Below are 25,340 nucleotides of genomic sequence, written 5' to 3' on the forward strand. Positions count from 1 at the left end.
AGGATGAAATGTGAAGGCTCAGTTAGGGCGCTTGAGGGTTACAAGGTAGCCAGGAAAAACCTAAAGAGAGAGCTCAGAAGAGCCCTCAGAGGAGACATGAGAAGTTATTGGCGGATAGGATCAGGGTAAACCCTAAGGCTTTCTATAGGTATTTAACGAGTAAAAGAATGACAAGAGTAAGATTAGGGCCAATCAAGGGTAGAAAGTGAGATCTGCAGATGCTGGAGATCAGAGCTGAAAATGTGTTGCTGGAACAGCGCAGCAGGTCAGGCAGCATCCAGGGAACAGGAGAATCGACGTTTTGGGCATAAGCCCTTCCTGAGGAATCATTCCTGAGGAAGGGCTTATGCCCGAAACGTCGATTCTCCTGTTCCCTGGATGCTGCCTGACCTGCTGCGCTGTTCCAGCAACACATTTTCAGCACCAATCAAGGGTAGTAGTGGAAAGTTGTGTATGGAGTCAGAGGAGATAGGGGAAGCACTAAATGAATTCACTCTAGAAAATGACAATGTTGTCGAGGAGAACACTGAGATGCAGGCTAGACTAGGTGTGATTGAGGTTCACAAGGAAGAGGTATTAGAAATCCTACAGAGTGTGAAAATAGATAAGTCCCCTGGGCAGAGTGGGATTTATCCTAGGATCCTCTGGGAAGCCAGGGTGGAGATTGCCGAGCCTTTGGCATTGATCTTTAAATCGTCATTGTCTACAGGAATAGTGCCAGAAGACTGGAGGATAGCAAATGTGGTTCCCCCCTTCAAGAAGGGGAGTAGAGACAACCCAGGTAATTATAGACCAGTGAGCCTTACTTCAGTTGTTGGTAAAGTGTTGGAAAAGGTTATAAGAAATGTGGGTGGCACAGAGGTTAGCACTGCTGCCTCACAGCGCCAGAGACCCGGGTTCAATTCCCGCCTCAGGTAACTGACTGTGTGGAGTTTGCACATTCTCCCAGTGTCTGCGTGGGATTCCTCCGGGTGCTCTGGTTTCCTCCCACAGTCCAAAGATGTGCAGGCCAGGTGAATTGGCCATGCTAAATTGCCCGTAGTGTTAGGTGAAGTGGTATGGATGGGTTGTGCTTCGATCGGTCGGTGTGGACTTGTTGAGCCGAAGGGCCTGTTTCCACACTGTAAGTAATCTAATCAAAAGATAGGATTAATCATCTAGAAAAGAATAATTTGATTAGGGATAGTCAGCACAGTTTTGTGAAGGATAGGTCGTGCCTCACAAACCTTATTGAGTTCTTTTAGAGGGTGACCAAACAAGTAGTTGAGAGTAAACAGGTTGATGTGGTGTATATGGATTTCAGCAAGGCGTTTGATAAGGTTCCCCACAGTCGGCCATTGTACAAAATGCGGAAGAATGGGATTGTGGGAGATATAGCAGTTTGTATCAGTAATTGGCTTGCTGAAAGAAGAGAGGGTGGTGGTTGATAGGAAATGTTCATCCTGGAGTCCTGTTACCATGGTGTACTGCAAGGGTCAGTGTTGGGTCCACTACTGTTCATCATTTTTATAAACGACCTGGATATGGGCGTAGAAGGGTGGGTTAGTAAATTTGCAGACGACACTAAGGTCGGTTACAGAGAGACATAGATAAACTGCCGGGCTGGGCTGAGATGTGGCAAATGGAGTTTAATACGGATAAATGTGAGGTGATTCATTTTGGTCAGATTAATCGGAATGCAAAGTATTAGGCTAATGGTAAGATTCTTGGTAGTGTAGATAAGCAGAGAGCTCTTGGTGTCCAGGTACACAGATCCTTGAAAATTGCCACCCAGGTTGACAGGGTTGTTAAGAAGACATACAGTGTTTTAGCTTTTACTGATAGAGGTATCGAGTTCCGGAACCATGAGGTTATGCTACAGCTGTACAAAACTCTGGTGCGGCCACACTTGGAGTATTGTGTACAGTTCTGGTCACTGCATTATAAGAAGAATGTGGAAGCTTTGGAAAGGGTGCAGAGGAGATTTACTAGGATGTTGCCTGGTACGGAGGGAAGGTCTTACGAGGAAAGGCTGAGGGACTTGAGGTTGTTTTTGTTAGAGAGAAGAAGGTTGAGAGGTGATTTAATAGGTGATATAAGATAATCAGAGGGTTAGATAGGGTGGACAGGGAGAGCCTTTTTCCATGTATGGTGATGGCGAGCACGAGGGGGCATAGCTTTAAATTGATGTCGGCGCAACATCAAGCGCAAAAGGGCCTGTACTGCACTGTAATGTTCTATGTTTCACTCAGATTTAAGTGGTGCAGTATTACCCACAACTAGGACCACATCATTTTGAGAACCACCAGTGATCTCATTGAAACTTCAAAGATTCATATAGTCTGGATTTTGATAGGATTTCTCCATTTGCTGTTGGGTCTAGAACCAGGGGACACATCACCTCAGAATAAGGGGCAGGCCATTCTAAGACCGAGGTGAGGATGAGTTTTTCACTCAGATGGAATTTTGTTTGGAATTCATGACCCAGAGGTTCATAGAGCTCATTCATTGAGGATGTTCAGTCAGAAAGCAATAGATTCCTGAAGGTGAATGACACTGGAAAGTGGGAATACTGCAGGAAAATGATCAGTCATGATTTGATTGAATGGTGGAGCAGGCTCAGAGGCTGAATGGTCTATTCCTGTTCCAAGTTGAAGGGCTTTCCCCATCTCTTCCATCCTCAAGTCCAACAACAAGTGAGGAGCTGATGAACTTTCTCCCTCCTATATTGTCCCTCCTATTTTTCATCACTGGGCAATATCAATCAAAAACAGTCTCAAAGATGAAGCATTAATAGGGAGAGCAGCACATGAAAACCTGTGCGTTGCAGCCACTCGCCTCATCAATGTCAGAGATTGTGGATCCAATCTTCAAGTATTTAATAACGCTAGGGCCCATAACACTGGAGTGAAAGGAAGTCATTCTTGATTCCCAGTGACTACTCAAGAGAAGGCATTCAGAACAAATTATTCGGGATGCTGTGAATATACTATCTTCCATATACTTCCTCATTATCGAAATTTGGAATGCTAATCTATTAACTGTGCTGTTTTTTTTCCAAAAGTCTCCTTTGGTGAAGGTGGTGATTTTCGGGATCAGCTTCACAGTTAAGTAACATAAGAACACAAGGATTCAGAGGAGGCGGCGGCGGCAATTCGGCCCTCTGAGCCTGCTCCAACATTTAATACGACGATGACTGAGCTCATCCCACCTTCATTTTACTGCCCACTTCTATCACCCTGCAACATATTACAAATGAAAAGTACTGTATCTCTTCATTGAATTTGCTCAGTGACCAGGCATCCACCACATTTCATAGAGAATCATAAAATCCCAACATAAAAACCAAAAGAATGCTGTGGATGCTGTAAATCAGAAACAAAAACAGAAGGTGCTGGAAAAGCTCAGCATCTGTGGAGAAATCAGAGTTAACATTTCGGTCAGACATTCCTCAACACCATTCCTCCAGTTTGGGTAGTGAATCCCACAGATTCCCAGCAGTTTGAGGCAATTATATTTTTCTCCATGTCTGGTTTAAATCTGCAATCCTTTATTCATCTCCCCCATGTTGGGGAGATTTCACTGCGGTGTTTAATGTAGGGCTAGGGAGGGTGACATTTCCAGCCCTGAAATGGTTAACAACAGCCAAGCGAGCTGCTGCAGGCGACTGCATGACTACCTGGCTGGAGCTTGTAAGGGATATGCATAATGTTAATTAAATCTTGGAGCCTGTAAATACCAGCCAGTATCAATTGCCCCATCGAAACTCGGGATTAATAAAGAAACTGATCGGAATCTGTAACTGTTAGACAAGTGTGAATTGCTCTATCGGAACCTGTAACTGTTAAGTGTGAATGGCTCTATTTAAGTCTAAAGTTGATAAGTGTAATTGACAATTTAGTTAAACTAAAATTATTGAAAATGGCTAGCCTGTCAGACGCATAGTAATTCCTTGAAACAATGGACTATTGAATACGGGATCGGAACCGCTCCCGGGGATGGCTGTGCCATTGTCAAGCACAGCAGGAGCTGGACAGGCACTTCGATGCGGCCAATAGGAGGACGGATCCCCAGCGCGCGCAGATGAATGGACCAATGGGGAAGGCGAACTGACCGGGGACTCCAGGCAGCGCGAAGTATAATTGTGTCAAGTTTGAACGGGAAGGCAGAACGCCTTCTCCAACGAATGCATGCCTGTTGATTCGTTGTATCAGTTAAGATTCTGTGAATAAACTGCTGTCTGCGTCTAATCGTAGTTGCCAGTGTGAGTCTCTCCTTCCAAAAGAACACGCAAAGACGGGACCGTCCGAGTCCGTCTTAACACCCCTCACAAATGGCTGAATCCATTTTGTAATGTCAGAAGTCTGGCTACCTAACCAGGTGACTCAAACTCCAGTGAAGGCCCACGTAGCCTCCACCCCACACTTTTCGTCCACTTCCTGGAGACACGGCGCCTATGGGGACTCCCAACTCCCACGATCCCTGACGCAGGGACTACACATGTGCAGGAAACTGCGCACGTACAGAATGAGGGCGGGTTTCGGAACATGTGCATGTAAGAGACAAAAAAAAACTGCAGATGCCGGAATCCAAAGTAGACAGATTGGAGGCTGAAAGACCACAGCAAACCAGGCAGCATCAGGAGGTGGAGAAGTCAATGTTTCGGGTATAACCCTTCTTAAGGACTTGAGGTGGGGGTTAGGGGGCGGTGGTGTAATAGTAAGGACTGCAGATATTGGAAGTCAGAGTAGATCAGAGTAGAGTAGAGTAGTCAGAGTAGGGGTTGTAGGCCCCATAAAACTACAGCAGTCCTGTCTCTGGGAAGTCAGGGCTCAAAATGTCAACTTGTCTGCTCCTCCAATGTTGTGTGACCTGCTGTGGGAGAGTGTGTATGGGATAGAGAGTTACGGTTTTGGGAGAGGGAGGGAGGGAGAGAGCGAGAGAGAGAGCGAGAGAGAGAGCGAGAGAGAGAGCGAGAGAGAGAGCGAGAGAGAGAGCGAGAGAGAGAGAGAGCGAGAGAGAGAGAGAGCGAGAGAGAGAGAGAGCGAGAGAGAGAGAGCGAGAGAGAGAGAGCGAGAGAGAGAGAGCGAGAGAGAGAGCGAAGCTATTCCAGAGAAACTAGAATTGTCTGTTCTGAATATCTAACCTGTACTTATTCCTTTCATAATTCTCTTTACAGGAATCTATAAGGTGAAGATTTGCAGACAGCAATCTCAAAATCATGTGTTTACAATGACTATGTTAACCAGAACTTGTAAACCATACATGGGGAAATATTAATTTGTTCTGTCTGCATTAAAGGTTTTAAACATCAATTAGACTGAAAAAGCACTGAGACACACCCTCCCACCATCAAGTAAGTCTTCCTGTAAGGATTGTGGGAAAAAAAATTAGCCTATGACACTGCATGAAAAAGTGTTGCACCATTCACAGCAGGGGGTACAATACTTGTGGTCCGTGTGGATGAGGCTTCGACTGATTGTTAAACTATCAGAGGCACAACCACACATGCTGAAACTGTGGAAATGAGGATTGTGGGAAGGGATTCCATTCCCTGTCAACCCTGGAATTTCATTGATGTGGTCACACCAGGGAAAGGCCGTTCACCTGCTCTGAATGTGGAAAGGAAGTCTCTGATTTGCCTGCCCTGCAGAAATGCTGTCACTCCCTGCTGAGTGTAGGAAGAAATTCAGTGAATATTTCACCCTATTGAGACACCAGCGAGTTCACACAGGGGAGAACCCATCCAACCAGCTCAGAGTGTGTGAAGGTATTCACTCAATTATCCAGCCTGTGTGCCCACCAGCAGGTACAGACTGGGGAGAAGCCATTTCGCTGCTCTGATTGTGGAAAGGAATTCACTCAGTCAACACATCGGCAAAAACATGAGCAAATTCACACTGGAGAGAGACCATTCAAATGCTCCAAGAATGGGAAATGATTCAGAGACTTACCTGGCCTACAGAAACACCAGCAAATGCATCTGTTCAGGGTACGGGAAAGAAGTTCACTCAGTCATTACATCTGTAGAAACATGAGTGAGTTCATAAGTGAATACAGGAGTTGGATCTGCTGTTCGTCAGCAACAACGTATATGCTGTTAGGACGGCAGCTTCCAAATTCTCATTTGTAAATGTGGAGAAATGTACCCCTCTTTGCTGCACCACTCTTTTAGAGTCTCTTGTTTACTTATTTGCTTTTCTATTTTCAATGCCAATTTACACATGGTTCATATAATAATCCAGACATTAATCCCTTGAGGTTATGCTCTGCAACTTTGTTCCTAATTCCTGATACTGCCCAAACAGAATCTCTCACTTAATTTTGCTGATGTTATTAGTCCCCAACTGGACGACATTGAATTATAGAACCCCTAATAGTCAGTGGAAAATTGAGAAACAAAATTTGTAAGGAGACTTCAATTACCTATAAGAAAAATAGGGTGGTTATGTTAGGGGATCTTAACTTTACAAACAGACTGGCACTGTCATAGTGTTAAGGGAATTTAAGTGTGTACAAGAAAATGTTCTCATTCAGTATGCGGATGCACCTATTAGAGAAGGTGCAAAACGTGGAGAAAGTGAGGACTGCAGATGCAGAATACAGAGTTGAGAGTATGGTCCTGATGAAGGGCTTATGCCCAAAACGTCAGTTTTCCTGCTCCTCGGATGCTATCTGATCCGCTATGCTTTTCCAGCACTTACACTCTTGAAGGTGCAAAACTTGACCTCTTGGAAAATAAGGCAGGGCAAATGGTGTCAGTGGGGGAGCACTTTGGGGCCAGCGACCATAATTCTATTAGTTTTAAAGTAGTCATGGCAAAGGATAGAGCAGATTTAAAAGTTGAAGTTTTAAATTGGAGGAAAGCTAATTTTGATGGTATTAGGCAAGAACTTTCAAAAGCTGGTTGGGGGCAGATGTTTGCAAGTAAAGGAAACTGGAAAATGGGAAGCCTTCAAAAACAAGATTCCAGAGACAGTCTCTTCCTGTTAGGGTGAAAGGAAAGGCTGGTAGATGTCGAGGACTAAAGAAACTGAGGTTTTGGTTAAGAAGAAGGAAGCATAAGTCAGGTTTAGAGAGATCACAGGATTCCTTCAAATAAAGGCAATACTTAAGAGGAAAATCAGGAGGGCAAAAAGTGGACATAAGAAATAGCTTTGGCGGATAGGGTTAAGGAGAATCCAAAGGGATTTTATTAATACCTTAAGGACAAAAGGGTAACTAAGGAGAGAATAGGATCCCTCAAAGATCAGCAAGGCAGCCTACATGTCGAGCCACAGGAGATACTAAACAAATATTTTGCATCAGTGTTTACTGTGGAGAAGGAAATGGAAGATCAAGAATGTAGGGAAATAGATGGTGACATCTTGAAAAAATGTCCATGTTACAGAGGAGGTGCTAGCTGTCTTGAAATCCATAAAAGTGGATAAATCTCCAAGACTTGATCAGGTGTACCCTAGAACTCTGGGAAACTAGGGAAGAGATTGCTGAACCCCTTGCATTTATAATATCAAATCACAGGTGAGGTGCTGGAAGACTGAAGAAGGGCTTATGCCCGAAACGTCGATTCTCCTGTTCCCTGGATGCTGCCTGACCTGCTGCGCTTTTCCAGCAACACATTTTCAGCTCTGATCTCCAGCATCTGCAGACCTCACTTTCTCCTCGAAGACTGAAGGTTGGCTAAAGTGGTTTCACTATTTAGGAAATGTGGTAAGGAAAAGCCAGTGAACTATCATCAGTGGGTGGCACATTGTTGGTGAGAATCTTGAGGGACACAATTCACATATATTTACAAAGGCAAGGACTGATGAAGGATATTCAGAATGGCTTTGTGCGTGGAAAATCATGTTTCACAAATTTGATTGAGTTTTTTGAAGTAACAAAGAGGATTGATGAGGGCAGGGCAGTAAATGTGTTCTGTATGGACGTCAGTAAGGCATTCGACAAGTTCCTCATTGGAGAGTGGTTACAGCGTAGAACAATATACAGCCCTCAACATTGCATTGACCTGTGAAACCAATCTGAAGCCCATCTTCCATTATCATCCATATGTTTATCCAATGACCATTTAATTGCCAATAAAGTTGGCTAGTCTACTACTGTTGCAGGCAGGCTGATAATTATTTAATATTTAGCTACAGTGAATTGTGAGAATAGGGAGAATCATAGAACACTACAGCGTGGTGCAGGCCCTTCAGCCTTTGATGTTGTGCCAACCTGTGAAATTAATCTGTTGCCCATCTAACTTATACCATTTCATTATTATCCATGTGTGTGGAAAAAGTGAGGACTGCAGATGCTGGAGATCAGAGCTGAAAAATGTGTTGCTGGAAAAGCGCACATATTTGTGTCCAATGCCTATTTAAATGCCAGTAACATCGCCAAGTTTAATACTGTTGCAGGCAGGCTGTTCCATGCCCCTACCACTCTGAGTAAAGAACCTATCTCTGGCATCTGTCCTATGTCTTTAACCCTCAGGTTAAAGCTTTGTCCCCTCATGCTAACCATCACCATCAGAGAAAAAAGGCTCTCATTGTCCACCCTATCTAATCCTCTGATCGTCTTGTATATCACTATTAAGTCACCTCTTAATCTTCTCTCTAATGAAAACATCCCTAAGTCCCTCAGCCTTTCTTCATAATATCTTCCCTCCATACCAGGCACATCCTGGTAAACCTCCTCTGCACCCTTTCAACGTTTCCATGTCTTTCCTTTAATGTGTCGACTAGAACTGTATGCAAAACCCCAAGTGCAGCTGCACCAAAGTTTTGTACAGCTGCAACATGACCTCATGGCTCTGAAAGGTTAGCAAGGTTAGATCTCAAAGAACTAGCCATTTGGATGTAGAACTGGCTCAAAGATAGAAGACAGAAGGTGGTGGTGGAGGGTTGCTTTTCAGACTGGAGGCCTATGACCAGTGGTATGCCACAAGGATCGGTGCTGGATCCACTGTTTTTCATCACTTATATAGAAGGTATAGTTAGTAAGTTTGCAGACAACACCAAAATTGGAGGTGTAGTGGACAGCAAAGAGGGTTACCTCAGAGTACTACAGGATCTTGATCAGATGGGCCAATGGGCTGACGAGTTTAACTTAGAAAATGTGAGGTGCTGCAGTTTGGAAAAGCAGATCAGAGCAGCACTTAAATACTTCATAGTCAGGAGTATTGCTGAACAAATAGACCCTGGAATGCAGGTTTGTAGTTCCTTGAAAGTAGTCACAGGTAGATAATCCCCTACTTTCAAGGAACTACAAAGTGAAGAAGGTGTTTCGCATGCTTTCCTTTATTGTCAGACCATGTAGTGTAAGAGTTGGAAGGTCATGCCACAGCTGTACAGGACATTGGTTAGGCCTCTTTTGGAATATTGTGTGCAATTCTGGTCTCCTTCCTATTGGAAGGATGTTGTGAAACTTGAAAGGGTTCAGAAAAGATTTACAAGGATGTTGCCAGAATTGGAGGATTTGAGCGATAGGGAGAAGCTGAGTCGAGGCTGTTTTTCCTGGAGTGTCAGAGACTGAGGGGTGATGTTATTAGATTTATAAGATCATGAGGGGCAATAGATAGGATAAATAGACAAAGTATTTTCCCTAGGGTGCAGGAGTCCAGAACTAGAGGGCATAGGTTTAGGGTCAGAGGGGAAAGATAATAAAAGGGACCAAAGGGGCAACATTTTCTTGCAGAGGGTGGTGCATATATGGAATGAGCTGCCAAACGAACTGGCAGAGACTGATACAATTAATGGATTTAAATGGCATCTGAATGGGTATATGAGTAGGAAGGGTCGAGACGGATACGGGCCAACCACTGTCAAATGGGACTTTATTAGGTAAAGCTATCTGGTCGGCATGGACGAGATAGATCAAAGGGTCTATTTCCGTGTTGTACATCTCTGAGAGTCTATGACAACAGCTGAATCCACTCGGCCCCAATCGAACATCTTTTTGAGCTGGTTTAGAAGTTTCAAAGCAAACAAGTCTCAGCAACCCGAGAACAGAGTAGTGTTCTCGGGTTTACTACCGGTGCCACGAGATAGCGAGGCGAGGAAGTGGGTGCAGCTTAACACGTCGCTGCGCAGCTGGTGTAGGAGAGAGGGCTTCAGATATGTAGATAATTGGGATGCCTTCTGGGGAAGGTGGGACCTGTTCATGAAGGACGGGTTGCACCTGAACTGGAAGGGGACCAATGTCCTGGGTGGAAGGTTTGCTCGAGTAGTTCAAGAGGGTTTAAACTAGTATGGTAGGGGGGTGGGAACCTGAGTTGTATACCAGAGGTGAGAGTTGATGGAGATGAGGCAATAGTAAGAGGTAGTGCAGCCAGTGGGAAGGAATTCCTGGGAAAGAACGAAATGATCGGTTAAAGTGTGTTTGTATTAATGCAAGGAGTATCAGGAATAAAATTGAGGAGCTGAGAGCATGGATCAGTACCTGGTGCTATGATGTTGTGGCCATAACAGAGATGTGGGTTTCTCAGGGGCAGGCATGGTTGCTGGATGTTCCAGAGTTGAGAACATTTAAAAAGAATAGGGGGGGAAAAAAAAAGAGAAGGGGGTGCAATACTGCTAATCAGAGAGGTTATCACAGCTACAGTGGTTACCTTTGTCGAGGAGAGTCTGTCTAATGAGTCAGTATGGGTGGAAATTAGGAACAGTAAGGGAGCAGTCACCTCATTAGGGGTTTACTTCAGGCCCCCCAATAGAGGCAGGGGAGATTGAAGAAAGCATAGGTTGGCAGATTTTGGAAAAGTGTGAATGTAGTAGGGTTGTTGTAATGGGTGACTTTAACTTTCCCAATATTATTGGAACCTCCTTCGAGCAGATGGTTTGGAAGGAGCTGTTTTTGTAAGGTGCGTTCAGGAGGGTTTCCTAACTCAATACGTTGATAGGCCAACGAGGGGAGAGGCCATTTTGGATTTGGTGCTCAGCAATGAGCCGGGGCAGGTGTCTGATCTTGCGGTGGGAGAGCATTTTGGTGACAGTGACCACAACTGCCTCACATTCTACATAGCTATGGAGAAGGAGAGAAGCAGGCATGATGGGAGGATATTTAATTGGGGAAAAGGAAATTATGAGTTGGGAAGCATGGACTGGGAGCAACTGTTCCATGGAAAGGGCACTACAGACATGTGGAGACTGTTTAAGGAACAGTTGCTGCGTGTGATGCATAAATGCGTTCTTCTGGGACAGGCAAGAAGGGGTAAGATAAAAGGAACCTTGGACGACGAGAGCGGAGGAGCTTCTCGTCAAAAGAAAGAAGGCAGCTTACGTAAAGTGGAGGAAGCAAGGGTCTTGCTCAGCTCTAGAGGATTACAGGCAGGTGAGGAAGGAGCTCAAAAATGGTCTGAAGAGAGCCAGGCAGGGGCACGAAAAAGGCTTGGCAGGAAGGATTAGGGAGAATCCAAAGGCATTTTACACGTATGTGAGGAATAAGAGAATGATCAAAGAAAGAGTAGGGCTGATCAGGGATAGCATAGGGAACATGTGCATAGAGTTTGAGGAGGTAGGAGAAGCCCTAAATGAGTTTTTTGCTTCTGTCTTTACTAAAGAAAAGGACCTTGTAGTGAATGAAACCATTGAAGAACCGGTAAGCATGCTGGAATGGATAGAGATTGAGGAAGCTGATGTGCTGAAAATTTTGATAAACATTAAGATTGACAAGTCGCCAGGGCAAGACCAGATTTGTCCTCGGCTGCTTTGGGAAGTGAGAAATGTGATTGCTTCGCCGCTTGCGAAGATCTTTGCATCCTTGCTCTCAACCGGAGTCGTACCTGAGGACTAGAGGAAGGCAAATGTAATTCCTCTCTTCAAGAAAGGAAATAGGAAAATCAGCGGCAATTACAGACTAGTCAGTCTCATGTCTGTCATCTGCAAGGTGTTAGAAAGGATTCTGAGGGATAGGATTTATGACCATCTGGAAGAGTACGGCTTGATTAATTGCAGTCCGCAGGGCTTTGTGAGGGGCAGGCCATGCCTCACAAATCTTATCGAGTTCTTTGAGGATGTTACTAGACAAGTTGATAAGGGTCAAGCGATGGATGTGGTGTATATGGACTTCAGCAAGGCATTTGATAAGGTTTCCCATGGTAGGCTCGTTCAGAAGGTCAAGAGGAATGGGATACAGGGAAATCTAGCTGTTTGGATACAGAATTGGCTGGTCGACAGAAGACAGCAAGTGGTAATGGAAGGAAAGTATTCTGCCTGGAAGTCAGTGGTGAGTGGTGTTCCACAGGGCTCTGTTCTTGGGCTTCTACTCTTTGTAATTTTTATTAATGACTTGGATGAGGAGATTGAAGGAATTTTGCAGATGACACAAAGGTTGGAGGTGTCGTTGACAGTATAGAGGGCTGTTGTAGGCTGCAGCATGACATTGACAGGGTGCAGAGATGGGCTGAGAGGTGGCAGTTGGAATTCAACCTGGATAAATGCGAAGTGATGCATTTTGGAAGGTCAAACTTGGAAGTTGAGTACAGGATTCTTGGCAGTGTGGAGGAACAGCGTGCAGGTACATAGCTCCCTTAAAATGGCCACCCAAGTGGACAGGGTTGTTAAGAAAGCATATGATGTTTTGGCTTTCATTAACAAGGGGATTGAGTTTAAGAGCCATGAGATCTTGTTGCAGCTCCATAAACTTTGGTTTGACCGTATTTGGAATACTGTGTCTAGTTCTGGTCGCCCTATTATAGGAAAGATGTGGATGCTTTGGAGAGGGTTCAGAGGAGGTTTACCAGGATGCTGCCTGGAATGGAGGGCTTATCTTATGAAGAGAGGTTGACTGAGCTCGGACTTTTTTCATTGGAAAAAAGAAGGAAGAGAGGGGACCTAATTGAGGTGTACAAGATAATGAGAGGCATAGATAGAGTTGATAGCCAAAGACTTTTTCCCAGCGCAGAAGTTGTTAACACAAGGGGTCATAGTTTTAAATTGTTTGGCGGAAGGTATAGAGGGGATGTCAGAGGCAGGTTCTTTACGCAAAGAGTTGAGAGAGCATGGAATGCGCTGCCAGCAGCAGTTGTGGAAGCGAGATCATTGGGGATTTTTAAGAGACTGCTGGACATGGATATGCTCACATAAATTTGAGGGTTTGTACATTAGGTTTACCTTACATGAGGATCAATAGTCGGCGCAACATCGTGGGTTGAAGGGCCTGTTCTGTGCTGTACTGTTCTATGTTCTATGTAACATATTCTTCCCTTCCTTCCCTGACTCTGACCAAATTTGAACGACTTAACCTGCAGTTTATGAGACTCCCTCCTTAAACACAACATCCAGGTAACTCTTCTCCCTCTGTGAAATGGTGTGTTATTTGAAGTTTAGACTCAGCCCATCAACTGAACTGGAGTTCTGCAAGCAATCAGCACTTGCAACAGATGTGGCACGATTAACCACAATGGGGTCCATCAGCTCTCACATGCAGGGACAACATACTGCCTGACATTGCATTTCCAAATTATTTAATTAGCTTTAACATTACATTTTTACATTTCCTCCTGGCCTTTAGTTTTTAATCTATGACATATCTCTCCAATTTATGTAAATCTGAAAGCAATTTAGAACAGGTATTCAAATTAGAGATTACTAAACAACCAGTGAATATGCGGCTTTTCCTGTTGTTAGGACACAAAGGTCAAACCCATGTTAATTAAAACCAAACACCAAGAAAAGCTCGCCTCGGCTCATAATCTGTTAAAACGTGGGTGACAGAGAACTCCTAAATTCCACTGTTTAAAGAAAGTAATGATTTATTTTCCTAACTCTAAAAGTGAACATTAAACAAAGAAACTGTTCACAAATCTAAGCCTCCCTTCTCTTTACTACATACTACCTGACCCCAACTATACAAAACAACTTGCTGTTCCAATAACACACTTAAAACATTACATTAATCTCAAGACCACATAGTCTCTGTCTTCTTCAGTGTTTTCACTCTTTTGATTGCTGACGTCCCTGGATCATCTACTTTCTTTTTTGCTGCAAGTATATTTCACATAAAAAGGTATCTTTGATAGAGTTTTTTTCTGATTTCTTTGAGTGTAAGATATTATAAGGGCAGTTACTGTCCCTCTAATTTTCAAAGTGCTGGGTTTATACCATTCATGACATATTAATTATAATTTGGTTGGTTTCTAGGTGTCAAAACAATAAAATGAAAATTCGATTGGCTTCGGATATCCTGGGGCTTAATTAAAACTAATTGGTTAAATTCAAGTTGTTGTCAAATCAACAATTAAAACTCAGGTATCCATTTAACAGCCAATTGTTACATTTGCAACAGTCCAACCTCTAGCTAGCTGTTCTTTAAGATAGAAAGTGTTTTTCTGAATTTAAAGTGACCATACATGTTTTCGACTTTTGTAACACTGTGATGGCACTTTTTTTAAACACGGTTGCTGATCCCTGCGTCTTCCCCTATACAGGTCCTTTCTCTGGGCTACCTGGGTAAGTGTGTTGGCCTTGAGTTTCCGTGTCAATTTTTATCACCTACTAATTTCTGTTCTGTCTTGCTGGCTCCTCTTACCCCTTATGCCCCAAATTACTGAAGACTTGGATATGAAGGAATAGAATTACTCACCAATGAGAGAAGAGAAGGGAATGATCATCTTCACCGTCATTCACCAAACTGACATCCAAATGCTGCAAAGCAGCTCTTTAACAGAAGACAGAGTGAATAGGAAGAGTATGTCTTTCACCCAGAGAGTGCAGGGCTCTGGAACTCACTGCTTGTATGTGCTGCAGGGGCAGAAATCCTCCTCACATTTAAGAAGTACTCCCCTGTGCACTTGTGATGCCAAGTCATACAAACTTTTGTATCCAGTGCTGCAAACTGGAATTAGGAGTTCCCCTTCCCGATAACCCTTCAAACCTTAGTAATTAAAAAAAACTCCTTAACCTTACTAAAATCTCCCAGCATCCATCATACTTAGTGATGTTTTCTGTCAGCTCCTTTTATACGGTGTTACAAATTTCACATAGGAAACTCAAACCAAACACCATACCAAGATTTGACAATTGCGTGACTTTTCCAGACCTGAATATCATTGATCTTTGAATATGGTAGGAGATATGTTTGCTCTATCTTTGAGGCGACAATTCAAAGATCAGCATGACTGCAAATACTGAAGCACACAGACATCTGACTGAGTGTTCCACTCCATTGGAGAGTTACACAACCTGAAAATAACATCGTTTCCTCTCAATATGAATGGTGCAAAGTGCTCTGTGCGTATGAACGAGGCTTCAACTGATCATCCCGACTGGAGAGACATAAGGGCCAACAGTGTGGTGCTGGAAAAGCACAGGCGGTCAGGCACCATCTGAGGAGCAAGAGAATCGACGTTTTGCGCATAAGCCCTTCATCAGGAACAGAAGGGCACCAGAACCATGGAGAGATGGTGGAAATGTGAAGATTATGGGAAAGCATTTAATCATTCATCCTGGTTGGAAAAGCACCACCACATTCATATGGAGACCAGCACCAGACAGAAACCGTGGAAATGTGGACACTGCAGTAAAGCATTTGAAGTCCTTCCCTGCTGGAAAATCATTGGTGCAGTTACACTCAGGAGAAGCCATTCCTTTACTTCGTGAGTGGGAAGGAATTTAAGTCCGCCAGTCTAATGTCATATGAACAGATTCACACTGAAGAGAAGCCTTTAGCTGCACTGACTGTAGGTAGTGGGTCAGGAGGCCATATAACATTAATATATGCCAGCAAATTCACACTGTGGAGACGACATTCACCTGTTCAGCTGGTGGGAAAGAACTCACTTAGTCATCCTATCTGTTGTCACAGCAGTATATTCATATCATAAAGAAGCTGTTAAGTTACAGTTTATGTGAAAGAAGTTTCAGGCAGTCATCTGTTCTCAGTACACACTGCAGAGAGACCATTCACCTGCTCCATGTATGGGAAGAATTTCACACATACTTCCAGCCTCCAGATACACTAGCGGATTCACACAGAGGAGAGGCCATACACCTGCACTTCATGTGGAAAGAGTTTCAGACAATCATCTTCCCTCATTGTACACCAGTGCACTCTCACTGGGGATAGACCATTCACTGCTGTGTTCGTGGGAAGAGATTCACTCAGTGATCAAACTTTTGGACACACCAGCAGACTCATAAATAACTGCAATGGTTGGATTTTGCAGTTATTGCTGTTAAGCAGAGCCAGATTGCTTGCCTGATGACTATTTGTTCTGAAGTTCTGGGTACAGTTTAGTTTTCTGGAGATGTTGCTGATTTATGAAGCCGGAATGTCCCTTTAAAGAGCACCATCTGTGATATTCTAAGTGATTCAACCATTTTTGAGAAAACTATGTTGACAATACAAATTGAGCTTTTATTTCAATGCTAAATTGTTCTCGGATTTAAAATACAGAATTCAGTGTTTGAAAGATTTCACTAATTACTATCTCCAATCAAAGACTAATCTCCCGGGTGTCATCAGGCAGAGGGGACTGCACTGACTAGGTATGTTCTCAGGATGCAAGATGGTCACTACCTCAACAGTAGGTACCAACACCAAAAACAGCAACAATTCATACCAACAGCTAAAACACTGCACATGTGGCTCTTCTGGCAGCCCCTGCCTCTCCTTGATTGTTATTTACCAGAGAGATGGAAAAGGGAAATATGATATTGATGAGATGAGGAATGAGATCAGTACATTCAAAATCCACAAAGGTCTTGTGATAAATAAACTCAAAGTCAAAATGGAAAAATGTTTAGTCTGAATGGATTACATCCTTGTATTTTCAATTAATGCAGCGAAGAGGTATTGGAGATATTGCTGTACACATTCAATAATTCATTAAAAGCTGTAGTGGTCAAAAACTTAAGTATCATTAATGCAATTCCTATAGACAAGGTGACGACAAAACAGTCCCAGAAAAAGGTAAGCCATTAAGTTTACTATCGAAGAGAAGGAAAGCAGAGTGTCTTGGTGAGGTAGAGCAACAAAAGAAACTTGAAGCTAAAATCTGACTGATGTGCCTCAGGTTCCCAAGACCATAAAAGTAAAAAATCCCAGCTCCACTTTCCTATTTGCACTCCATAGACTTTTATCACACATTTTTAACAGAAGCATACTCATTTCTTTCTTGAATCTGTTGATTGATTCTGCCTCCACTGCACTCTTGAACAGCAAGTTCCACAGATTCACAACCCTCAGGGAGAAGCGGTTTCTCCTCATCTCAAGTTTAAACTTACTTCCTCTGAATCTATAATTTTTGTTTTAAGATTAGATTCCCTATAGTGTGGAAACAGGTCCTTCAGCCCAATAAGTCCACACCAACCCTCTGAAGTAACCCACCCAGACCCATTTCCCTCTGACTAATGCACCTAACACTATGGGCAATTTAGCATGGCCAATTCACCTGACCCGCACATCTTTGGATTGTGGGAGGAAACCAGAGCACCTGGAGGAAACCCATACAGACACGGGGAGAATGTGTAAACTCCACACAGACAGTCGTCCAAGGCTGGAATTGAACCTGGGTCCCTGGCACTGTGCTAAACACTGAACCACCATGCTGCCCTTGTGACTATCATTTCTAGATTGCCCCAGAAGAGGAAACATCTGTTCAAAGTCTTCCTTATCAATCCCATTTAACATTTTGTAGACCTAAGTCAAATCCCCCTCATTTTTCTGAACTTTAGTTATTCAACCGCTTCTTGTACGACAGCCCTTTCTCATGTCTGGAATCAATCTGGTGAACCTCCTCAGAACTGCCTTTACTGTGACCACATTCTTCCTTTATCTGGAGGGATACTGTCTCCTGTTATATATTGGGATCTGGGAGGGATGTTGTCTACTCTTCCATATTGGGGCCAGGGTGGATGTTGTCTATTTTATATGAGGGTCAGGGTGGATGTTGTCACTAATTTTATATGAGGATTATCGTGGATATTCTCTACTCTTTTATACTTGAGGTCAAAGTGGACATTGTCGAATATTTTATATTGGCGTCTGGACGGATATCGACAGCTGTTTTCTTTTGAGTGTCAGGTAGATATGGTTTCCTGTTTGTGTAACAGTCTGGGTGGCTATTGTCTACTGTTTACATTAGAGTCTGGAAGGGATATTGGTTACTAGTGGTAAATACATGGAAGAAGGGCTAATGCCCGAAACGTCGATTCTCCTGTTCCCTAGATGCTGCCTGACCTGCTGCGCCTTTCCAGCAACACATTTCCATCTCTGATCTCCAGCATCTGCAGACCTCACTTTCTCCGTAAATACATGGAACACCACCATCTAAAAGTGTCCCTGCAACTCACTCACCGTTGTGACTTCAATGTGTATCAGAGCTGTAGAGTCAAAATTGTGCAACTCCCTCCTTAACAGCTTTAGGGAACATCTCCGAGACACCCGCACCAATCAACCAAACCGCCCCGTGGCTCAACATTTCAACTCCCCCTCCCACTCTGCCGAGGATATGGAGGTGCTGGGCCTCCTCCACCGCCGCTCCCTCACCACCAGACGTATGGAAGAAGAACGCCTCATCTTCCGCCTCGGAACACTTCAACCCCAGGGCATCAATGTGGACTTCAACAGCTTCCTCATTTCCCCTTCCCCCACCTCATCCTAGTTTCTAACCTCCAGCAACACTGTCCCTGTTGACTTGTCCGGACTTGTCCGACCTGCCCAGCTCCTTTTCCACCTATCCACTCCACCCTCTCCTCCCTGACCTATCACCTTCATCTCCTCCCCCACTGATCTATTGTACTCTATGCTACTCTATCCCCACCCCCACCCTCCTCTAGCTTATCTCTCCACGCTTCAGGCTCTCTGCCTTTATTCCTGATGAAGGGCTTTTGCCCGAAATATCGATTTCGACGCTCCTCGGATGCTGCCTGAATTGCTAAATCAAAATAGAGTTGGAGGCTGAAATAAAGCACTGTATCCCCCACTGTGCCCAGTACTCTCTGAAGGCAGTTAAAGCATAGTTAGACACCTCATGTCCTTCTCCAAGGACCCAGCTGTGAAGTCTTTCCCCTCAACTAATTTCACTCAAAACAGATGATCCCTGCTCATAGTCTCTATAACAGCAGTGTGACATATTGCCCAAAGAGATATCCTATGGTTCAGAAAATTGTGATACAAATTCAGTCAATCCAACACAATAACTGAGGTTAACATCACCAAGGCTCCAACAATGTCATCATGAGTAAAATCCAGTCCTGAATCTGATGAACAATAACTGATGAATCAGAGTCCTGCAGTGATGTATGAACTCTTCCCCAAATGGAGCAGGTGGATGACCACTTTGTGCGCACTTGCTGGTCTGTCAGTCATGTTGAAGACTCAGCACACCCCGTTTCACAAAGTGAGGTAAACAGCTTCTACCCGGTGTGAATCTGCTGGTGTCTCAGCAGGTGAAATGAATCACTGAATCTCTCTTCACACATGGAGCATTTGAATAGCCTCTCCCCTGTGTGGGTTTGCTGGTGTATCAGCAGCTACTGGATTTGAGTGAATCCCTCCCCACACTCGGAGCAAGTGAACGGCCTTTTCCCAGAGTGAGCTCCCTGGTGTTTCAGCAGGTCAGAGGACTGAGTGCATCCTTTCCCACATTCTGAGCAGGTGAATGGCCTCTCCCCAGTGTGAATGCGCTGATATCTCTGCAGGTGGGAGATTTGAATGAATCCTTTCTCACACACAGAGCAGGTGAAGGGTCTAAATCCACTGTGAACTCTCTGGTGCCTCAGCAGGTTGTAAGATTGAGTAAATCCCTTCTCATACGCGGGGCAGGTGAATGGCCTCTCCCAACGCGACTGTGCCGGTGAGATTCCAGCTGGGAAGAATAACTGAATTCCTTCCCACAGTCCTTACATTTACATGGCCTTCTCTTGGACCGGTCATATTTGTATTTTCCCAGATCACATGACCGCTTGAATCCTTGACCACATGCACATGGAAATGGTTTCTTTGGACTGGGAATGCTGCTTTCCCCTTCTGTATTACTGATCATGATCAGTACCTGCTGAATTGGGAGACTCTTCAATTGATTTGATGTCAAATCTGTGAACCCTTTCCCTGTAAAACAAGTTTATTTCCATCATTACTGCAGTAAAATTGCAGGAAAAATTTAAACTAATTTCTTAACTTCCTGCATTGTTACTTGTTGCTCAAGATTGAATTTCCCTGCTCTCCAGGTTGATTTCAGTCTCTCTCACACAATGTCTCTGTCCCTTTAAATGAGAACAGCACAGAGTCATAGAGTCATAGAGATGTACAGCATGGAAACAGACCCTTCGGTCCAGCCTGTCCATGCAGGCTAAAACTGTACTTGGTGTGAAGCAGGCAACCTGGAAGAGAAAATGCATAAGAGGCTGGATCAATGAGGGGAAGTGAATTTACCAAGCAGTGCGGGAACAAAGATGAAACTGCAGGAAAGAGTCCGACTGGGACTAAGCTTCTTAGCAATCTCTTAACTTCCAGCTCCAACTCATCCCACACCTCCAACTCTCCATTCAATTCTCCTGAACATTGTAACCTTGGCTAATACAAAGATCTCAGCAATGTCCCCTTCTCTCATCATGTTTCTGAAATTAAATTTGCAACATTTCAAACAACTATGTGCACCTTATCAGCAGAACTGGCATTTCTTCTATTATTAACCCTTGGGGAGTTTATTACCAGCTCCTAACACAATTATGATCATTTGACTACTTCTTTGGATAAAGTTAAAATAAAAAAAAACAGGTTATAGTCCAACAGATTTACTTGGAGGCACTGGCTTTCGGAGCACTGCTCCTTCATTAAAAAGTGCCTCCAAATAAACCTGTTGGACTATAACTTGGTGTTTTTTTTTATTTTAACTTTGTCCAAAGAAGTAGTCAAATGATCATAATTGTGTGATCTGTAACTTTGTCCACCTCAGTCCAACACCGGCTCCTCCAATCATGACTACTTCTTTGAGACCAGTTTTAAGTAATTTCTAACAACTATCAATAGATTGCATCTAAACAGGACACCCTCAACATTAGGTGCTATGATATTCAACTGCCTGTAAATTGTATTTTTTTTTCTTAAAGCCCCTCATGTGTCTAGCAATCTGGCAATACAATTAAAGATATTTCACATAGTAATCATAGAACAGAAACCCTACAGAATGGAAGCATGCCATTTAGCCGAACAGGTCCACACCGATCCTCTGAAGAGCACCCCACTCTATCTCTCGACGTTATGGACAATCCAAATTGCCAATCCACCTAACCTGCACATCTTTGGACAGTGGGAGCAAACTGGAGCATCCGGAGAAAACCTACGCAGACATAGGGAGAACATGCAAACTCCACACAGACAGACACCTAGAGGTTGGAATTATACCCGGGTCCCTGTTGTTGTGAGGCAAGAGTACTAACCACTGAGCCACCACACATCTATTGTTACAGTCTCATTGGCCAATTCCAGTACGTTAACGAGAAAGTAACATTCACCAGTGAATTGAAATCTAACAGCAGCATTGCCCTGTCAGGAGAGATTGAGGAAAGTGGAGCTGCCTTCTCTGAAATATCTAGAAATGAATAACATTCTTAAAGAGCTTTGTAGAGTGGATGTGCCCCCCTGGCTGTTGTGTCTGGATTGAAATAAGTACTGATGGTGTCTATCTCCAGCACCCCCTTCAGCTGCATAAATGTCCAGATTTCTGCACCAGTTTAATTATTGTCTCGAGCATTCCTTTTTCATTGGTGGTCATCCTCACCCTGTTAGGAGTCTTTTACAGGCCTCCTAATAGTCCTAGAATCGTAGAAGAAAGGATTGCGAGGATGATTCAAGAGGAGTGGAAGTAATAGGGTGGTTGTTATGGGGGACTTTAACTTTCCTGATATTGATTGGGAAAGCTATAGCTCAAGTTCGTTAGATGGGTCAGTGTTTGTCCAATGTGTACAGGAGGGTTTCCTGACACAATATGTAGGTAGGCCAACAAGAAGTGAGGCCATACTGGATTTGGTTCTGTGTAACGAACCAGGCCAGGTGTTAGAATTAGAGGTAGGTGAGCACTTTGGGGACAGTGACCACAATTCGGTGACTTTTATTCTAGTGATGGAGAGGGATAAGTGGGCAAGAGTTATAGCTGGGGGCAGGGAAATTATGATGCGGTGAGGCATGACTTAGGATGTGTGGCTTGGAAAAGTAAGCTTCAAGGCAAGGGCGTAATTGATATGTGGAGCTTGTTCAAGGAGCAACTATTGAGTGTCCTTGATAAGTATGTACCCGTCAGGCAGGGAGGAAAGGGTCGTGTGAGGGAGCAGTGGTTTAATAAGGAATTGGAATCCCTTGTTAAATGGAAGAGGGCGGCCTATGTAAAGATGAGGCGTGAAGGTTCAATTGGGGCGATTGAGAGTTATAAGGTAGCCAGGAAGGATCTGAAGAGAGAGCTAAGAGCAGCAAGGAGGGGACATGAAAGGTCCGTAGTTGGTAGGATTAGGGAAAACCCTAAGGCTTTCTATAGGTATGTCAGGAATAAAAGAATGACTAGGGTAGGAATAGGTCCAGTCAAGGATAGTAGTGGGAAGTTGCGTGTGGAGGTTGAAGAGATTGGGAAGACACTGAATGAATACGTTTCGTCAGTATTCAATCAGGAACAGGACATTGTTGTCGATGTGAATACTGAGTCACAATTAAGTAGAATGGATGGCTTTGAGGTATGTAGAGAAGAAGTGTTTGAAATTCTGGAAAGGGTGAAAATAGATAAGTCCCCTGGGCCTGATGGCATTTATCCTAGGAATCTCTGGGAAGCAAGGGAGGAGATTGCAGAGCCATTGGCCTTGATTTTTATGTCCTTGTTGTCTACAGGGGTAGTGCCAGAAGATTGGAGGCTAGCAAATGTGGTTCCCTTGTTCAAGAAGGGGAGTAGGGATAACCCTAGTAACTATAGGCCGGTGAGTCTCACTTCTGTTGTGGGCAAAGTCTTAGAGAGAATTGTAAGGGATAGGATTTATGAACATCTGGATAGGAATAATGTGATCAAGGATAGTCAGCATGGTTTTGTGAAGGGCAGGCCGTGCCTCACAAACCTTATTGAATTCTTTGAGAAGGTGACTAAGGAGGTGGACGAGGGGAAAGCGGTGGATGTGGTGTATATGGATTTTCGTAAGGCGTTTGATAAGGTTCCCCATGGTAGACTACTGCAAAAAATACGGAGGTATGGCATTGATGGTGAGTTGGAGGTTTGGATTAGGAGTTGGTGGCTGGAAGAAGACAGAGGGTAGTAGTTGATGGCAAAGGTTCATCTTGGAGTGCCGTCACTAGCGGTGTTCCGCAAGGATCTGGTTTGGGACCATTGCTGTTTGTCATTTTTATAAATGACCTGGAAGAGGGGTTAGAAGGTTGGGTGAGCAAGTTTGCGGATGATACGAAAGTCGGAGGAGTTGTTGACAGTGAGGAAGGATGTGGCAGGTTACAGTGGGATATAGATAAGCTGCAGAGCTGGGCAGAAAGGTGGCAAATGGAGTTCAATGTAGCTAAGTGAGAGGTGATTCACTTTGGTAAGAGTAACAAAAAGATGGGGTACTGGGCTAATGGTCGGATACTTGGTAGTGTGGATGAGCAGAGGGATCTTGGTGTCCATGTACACAGATCTTTGAAAGTTGCCACCCAGGTAAATAGTGCGGTGAAGAAGGCATATGGCGTACTGGCTTTTATTGGTAGAGGAATTGAGTTCCGGAGTCCTGAGGTCATGTTGCAGTTGTATAAGACTCTGGTGCGGCCACATCTGGAGTATTGTGTGCAGTTTTGGTTGCCATACTATAGGAAGGATGTGGAGGCACTGGAACGGGTGCAGAGGAGGTTTACCAGGATGTTGCCTGGTATGGTAGGAAGATCGTATGAGGAAAGGCTGAGGCACTTGGGGTTGTTTTCATTGGAGAAAAGAAGGTTTAGGGGTGACTTGATAGAGGTGTACAAGATGATTAGGGGTTTAGATAGGGTTGACAGTGAGAATAATTTTCCACGTATGGAGTCAGCTATTACAAGGGGGCATAGCTTTAAATTAAGGGGTGGTAGGTATAGGACAGATGTTAGGGGTAGGTTCTTTACTCAGCGAGTCATGAGTTCATGGAATGCCCTGCCAGTAGCAGTGGTGGACTCTCCCTCATTATGGGCATTTAAGCGGGCATTGGATAGGCATATGGAGGATAGTGGGCTAGTGTAGGTTAGGTGGGCTTGGATCGGCGCAACATCGAGGGCCGAAGGGCCTGTACTGCGCTGTATTCTTCTATGTTCTATGTAAGAAGAAATCTCTGTATATGTATCTCATTTTTGTTGTTTTGTCCCTCCTTCAAGCTTTTGTTCACCTGCCCTGATATTTCCTTGTGTAGCTCAGAATTAATGCTCACAAAATTATTACGGTGCAAAAGGAGGCCATTTAGCTCAACAGGACTCTAAAGAATCATCTCAACGAATTATTCTACACTTTCCCCCATCACCCACCCCATTCTTCCTTTTCAAATAACTGTTCAATTTTATTTTCTTCACTGTACTACTCCACTACACTCTTTGGCAGTGCATTCCAGACCTTAACCTTTTGCTGCATAAAAACGGTTTGCCTCATCTCACGTTCTCTTATTTAGGCGAAAATGAGGACTGCAGATGCTGGAGATTAGAGTAAAGACTGTTTTACTGGAAAAGCACAGCAGGTCAGTTAGCATCCGAGGAGCAGAAAAATCGACATGAAGGGTTTTTGTCCGAAACGTCGATTTTCCTGCTCCTCGGATGTTGCCTGACCTGCTGTACTTTTCCAGCACCACACTCTCGACATTTGCTTATTTGCCAAGTACTTTATATCAGTGCCACCTCATTCTTAATTCTTTTGTTAACGTAAACAGTTTCTCGCTACCTATTCTCACGAGTTGGATTGGGGTGTACAAAGTTAAAAAAAATCACGCAACACCACGCTATATTGCAAGTTATAGTTGGACTATAATCTGGTGTTGTATGATTTTTAACTTCATCTGAAGACGGTGACGATGCAGGACCGCGGAGTGAGCCCTAGAACGGGCGGGAGGGCAGAAAGGTTTATTAATAGCTGATAAATACCTTAAACCTCGATTAATAACCTGCAACTGCCTGATTAGTGGCCCCAGGGTTTTGTCCCGAAATCAGCTCCGGGTAGACCATCGCCATGTTGGATCTGCCAGGATTCGGACGCATGCGCATCAACTTGATGACGTTTAGAAGTGAGCGGGGCTTCAGCTTGTCTTTGTTTCCTCACCGGGTCCTAGTGCATCAAATCTTATTTCGGTTTAAACTAATTTGGAGGACACGAATGGACTGCGTGTATAGGTAGGTTCAGTCTGGCTGAACAGTAGGTATCGGAGAATGAGTGACCATTCAACAAGGTCATTTGCTCACCTGAT

The 25,340-nt window shown here is 44.0% G+C and overlaps 1 protein-coding gene across 1 annotated transcript in view; it reads right to left on the reverse strand.

The window, feature by feature from the left end:
* LOC122564677 (uncharacterized) overlaps positions 1-25,096 on the reverse strand; it is a 70,181-nt gene extending 45,085 nt beyond the window's left edge. Inside the window, exons 1-3 of the mRNA XM_043719753.2 lie at positions 25,021-25,096; positions 14,545-14,619; positions 5,934-6,003 (exon numbers count right to left, since the gene is read on the reverse strand). The gene's annotated coding sequence lies outside the window, so the exon portion shown is untranslated. The remainder of the gene's footprint in view (positions 1-5,933; positions 6,004-14,544; positions 14,620-25,020) is intronic.
* Between the last annotated feature and the right edge of the window lie 244 nt (positions 25,097-25,340).

This window comes from Chiloscyllium plagiosum, unplaced genomic scaffold (genome assembly GCF_037043375.1).
Source record: "Chiloscyllium plagiosum isolate Xiang-an unplaced genomic scaffold, Cpla_swu_hap1 HiC_scaffold_21, whole genome shotgun sequence".
NCBI lineage: Eukaryota > Metazoa > Chordata > Chondrichthyes > Orectolobiformes > Hemiscylliidae > Chiloscyllium > Chiloscyllium plagiosum.